General features: G+C 49.8%; 3 non-coding genes across 3 annotated transcripts; 2 read left to right on the top strand and 1 right to left on the bottom strand.

The window, feature by feature from the left end:
* The first annotated feature begins 1,060 nt into the window (after positions 1-1,060).
* Positions 1,061-1,143, top strand: TEOVI_000657800. The gene has a single exon. It is a non-coding gene; the product is annotated as a tRNA-Ser (tRNA).
* Positions 1,144-1,201: 58 nt separating this feature from the next.
* Positions 1,202-1,284, top strand: TEOVI_000657900. The gene has a single exon. It is a non-coding gene; the product is annotated as a tRNA-Leu (tRNA).
* Positions 1,285-1,487: 203 nt separating this feature from the next.
* TEOVI_000658000 lies at positions 1,488-1,570 on the bottom strand. Its single transcript has one exon. It is a non-coding gene; the product is annotated as a tRNA-Ser (tRNA).
* Between the last annotated feature and the right edge of the window lie 2,780 nt (positions 1,571-4,350).

The raw sequence follows: 4,350 nt of genomic DNA on the forward strand, positions 1-4,350 counted from the left end.
GAACGGGCATCTCACAGGAAAGTAAACGCCGATTACTCCCCACAGCGGAGACTCTAGAGACGGCTTCAACGCTGTTGTGCCAACACGGTTGACGCTAGTAGGTTTTTAGGAACATAAAAACGCCTATCTGCACGGCTCCGTGGACATTAATATGTGGAATTCTTATGTTCCCCACCGTGGGAAAGTCATGGAGGCCCAATCGGTGATTCACCTGCTCTATTCAGAGGCAGCTGCTGTTCACACAGCCAATTTTCTTGAATATGGCCTTCCCCATAGCCTGAAGAATGCAGTAACTTGAGCGGGTGAGTCTCTAACACGAGAAAAAAGCTCACAAAAAATCAGTACATAGGGCGTGTTCTCCCTACATTCATTAATTTTACTATCCACTTTTTCTCCACAATCCGCAGGCACGTTACTGTTCCGAGAGGCCCGAGGCGTACAAACCTTGTGGACACTTGGGACACACGAGCCACAAACGGAAACTGTTGATAGTGAAGCTCAAGAGCACTGAGTTAGTGGTGTTAAATTGAAGAAAATTTTCCGACTCTTCCATCTTCTTTAACTCCAAAACAAAGCACCGAAAGATGTGCACTTGTAATGGTACTGTGATGATCCAATGTCCTTTCCATTTGCCATGGCCACCGCGCCGACTCGTGAGACGCTCCACCACATAACTGAGTGACTACAACAAGCTCATGTGCGGCTTTACCTCATTTTTATAGTCTCATAGTGCTGTTCTGTGGCGCGTAGTGTCCCCCACCCTTCTTATCCGATGGTGGCCCGCCCATCAACGACTGGCACTGCAACTTGACGCCGTGACTTTAAGCCCTACAAATTTCTGCGTCCACATCCCACAGTTATATTGTTCAGAGAGGACTTCCAGGAAAACTCCGGCGCAGCTTTATCGGCTCATACGACAAGTGACTGGCGGCCGTCCGTTGGAGGACGGCAAACCACCACCAACCGCTTCACACTCCGCATCGCACAGAAACGCACAAAAAAATCACGGCATCGATCGCTTGTGCAAGGGTAACGCATTTGAGAGGTGGTGGCGAGGCGGTGTCACCATACCCAAGTGGTTACGGGGACTGACTCGAAATCAGTTGCGATCTCGCGCGCAGGTTCGAATCCTGCTGGTGACGGTTTTTGGCATTGCATAAATAAAAAAAGTGTCTAAAACAAATCTGTTGTGGCCGTCGATGGCAAGATGGCCGAGTGGTCTAAGGCGGGAGACTCAAGTTCTCTTCTATTCGTAGGCGTGGGTTCAAACCCCACTCTTGTCACTTTTTCGCACCCAAATCGGCTGATTGTTTTCACCCTTCGGAGCGGTGTTGCCCAACGCTGTCCGTCCTCCGCGGCGTCTCTGTGTTGCTTGGTGGTCACAACTGGCCTGTGGTGCGCGTACCGTTTCCCAATTCCCAATCGCTGTTGTTACGGAAAAAAGTTGACTGGACAAAAGCAGCGGAACACGGGGAATTGACGAAAAACCGTCACCAGCAGGATTCGAACCTGCGCGCGAGATCGCAACTGATTTCTAGTCAGTCCCCGTAACCACTTGGGTATGGTGACACGTGCGCCGACCTCTTTACTAAATTTACTAAAATTTGACGTACTTATATTTATGTATGCTACACGACGCCGGCCGAAGGCTCTGAGAAAAGCGCTTTATGAAGAAAACGACAGATGACCGGGGAACCGAACCCCTTAACCATGACTTCAGGCAACTGCTCCAAATCAACAACCGCTCCGGAGAGAAAAATTAACCTCGTGACAAAGTTCTTGTTATTTAAATTTTTGATTTGTGTTGCTTCAAAAGAGACGGGTCAGCAGCGCCGGGGCTGGCGTCCGAATGCGTGGCGTCGGTTCCTGTTTTCGTTCCGCTGCCGTCGGGTTTGAGGCCTTTACTTAGTTGACGTTGCCGTCTCCCCAACAGCTGGCGCCGCGAGAAGAGGTTTGCGCGTGGAGGCGTTTCCGCGTAAGTTTCGTTTTTGGCGCACTGGTATCGGAACGAGAAAGGTCCTTCGAAGGACAGAGTGACATCCCGCATAAGCCTTTGACGTACCTGTTCGAACTTTGCACCCGCATCCTTCAAACAAAGAAAAAAGTTGCGCATGCCGTGAAAAAGAGCTTCCTTGTGCAAGGTTATATTTGTTGCCCAGATCGCTCTCTGGAACTACCACGTTTTTGTCCCTGTGTGGGGGAAGTGGTACGTGTTGACCATTTTCATTCCACTAGGCCACCCGATCTCCGCAATGAAGGCGCTCTTTTCACAAACGGTGAGATTACGTCCAAGAGCACGGGCCCCACAGAGATTCCCGATTTCTTCACACTCAGAGTTTCCAGCCGTCGGCAACGAGTACACAACCAAAAATAACGAGTGTAAATTGCGGTATGTGCGGAAACTGCGCGGATGCTTAGGCTTTCGCCTAAAGGCTAGAGTGCATAATATTGAAGGAAACGAACGCACGGAAGAAACATGTAGATAAAACACGCTTTTATCACTCGCACAATGCACACAACAATCAACGAGCACAGACAATTCCACCATCGCCAACACTGTTCATCACTGAGTTTTCCTCTTAAGCTTGTTGTTAAACACTTTTTTTCAATATTCTTTCCATCGCAGTGCTGAAACGGTTGCGGAAAAATAGACGCACAGCTTTTTCAAGGAAAACACCATCCGTTCTGCCGCTGATGGCACACTGGCACACACCCAGGGACCGACAAATGAAAAGCGGTGTCCCAGCAAGACGCTGCTGATCCCTGTCCTTTATGATGCCGCAGCCGGAGCACAGAAGTGTTCCCCATGAAAGGAACTCTGCTGGCTCCTGGCTTCCTTAGATGAGACGGAATACCGGACTCTGGCACCACGTTGAGGTGGCCGGCATCGCGAGGGAATTTTCCGCCCATCAACACCAATCTTAGCCTCCCTCATCATGATCGCAAAGCCTGTTCTTTCACAGTCCCGGATAAACCGGTCATTAACACAACTACACGCCTCAAATGGAAAGGCGCTCCCAGAGTGATATTTTTCAAGTGAAGGACGAAGAACAAAGACCACTGGGTGAGCTAATGTGGGTAATAGCCCCCAGCGAACGCAGTGTTCTTGAAAACAGAATAAAGAGGCACTATGGGCGTATGCTCTGCGTGACCTTGAAATTGTGCCCATCCTCACGCGGAAAATAGGTTGGGAGCCGTTGCTAGGGATGCGGAACTCAGAACGCCTGTGGCATCAGAGCGCACTCCATTTTGGGGAGGCGAAAGTTATGGCACCAACGATGGGCATTTGTATAACAGAAAGAAAACTCAACAGCGGTGTGTTTGATCAACCTTCAGAGATCTGTGGAGTAAAACTACATTTTTTTTTTGCAGATTTCCTCCCTGACGTTCGAGGGAACCTGCATCCGCCGCCGAGGGTGACTCAAGGGCTGATTCCCCAGAAAGGTGGCCGGCTTTTGTTAGGGTTCGGGTGATCCAACTGGTAGGAATGGATCTCCTCCAATATATTGCCCTTGGGCATCATTTTCCAGCGACATGTTGAAATGTTACGTGTGTGTTGGGGAGAGGAGGGGGCTCGACCCTTGGTTTTGCTGTATGTGGTGCGCGGACCTTTGTACGAAAGGGTGGAGGGGCATGCTTTCCTGCAGGATGGTGTGCACAAACGAAACGAAACGCCCCCTTCCAAACCTCCGGTTGTAGAGGGCCTGCACTTGCTGAGTTAAGGTGAAAACGTGACGCCGCGCTCCGCTTGTAAGTGTGTTTCGTTTCTAAAATAAATAAACAAATAACGGATGACTTGAATACACAGTGAAAATGTCAGTAGAGATGCCAAATGGGTTCCCTTTACGGCGCGAAGGAAGAATTTAGATATCATCCGTGATGCTGTATCGATGATTTTTTACCCTTGAGAATCAAAAATCGTTCGGATTGGTTGGTTTTCCTTGAACAAATTTGTTTTTTGCCCTCTATGCAGGTGACCCCTCCCTTCGATAGTGACTGTATTTAGGCCTGCCCTCTTAGAACGACAGCGCTTGTCAACATTTCTCTCCTCTTCAAAATGATGCTTTCCGCTTCCTCAGGCCAAATGGAGTTGGGGTTGAAACGCACTCTCCGCATCAACAGTTACCAAACGAAAAGGTGCGGCAGTTGCTTATTAGTGGGGTCTGTAGGCGGTTATTCGGTGGGGTCGTTAGCAGGTCACTTCGGAGGGGCATCCAGAAGGTTCTCCTTCACCTCAGTGTCTCACGCCCTTGTTTCCTGGGGGGAAAAAAGCATTGGGAGGGGGCACCGCTTTGTCACCACCACCAGCGCCGGGGAAGTCGAGTAGCGCGCCCCCTCCCAATGCTTTTT

The sequence above is a fragment of the Trypanosoma equiperdum genome (assembly GCF_001457755.1).
Source record: "Trypanosoma equiperdum strain OVI genome assembly, contig: ctg_1493, whole genome shotgun sequence".
In the NCBI taxonomy this organism is placed as follows: domain Eukaryota; phylum Euglenozoa; class Kinetoplastea; order Trypanosomatida; family Trypanosomatidae; genus Trypanosoma; species Trypanosoma equiperdum.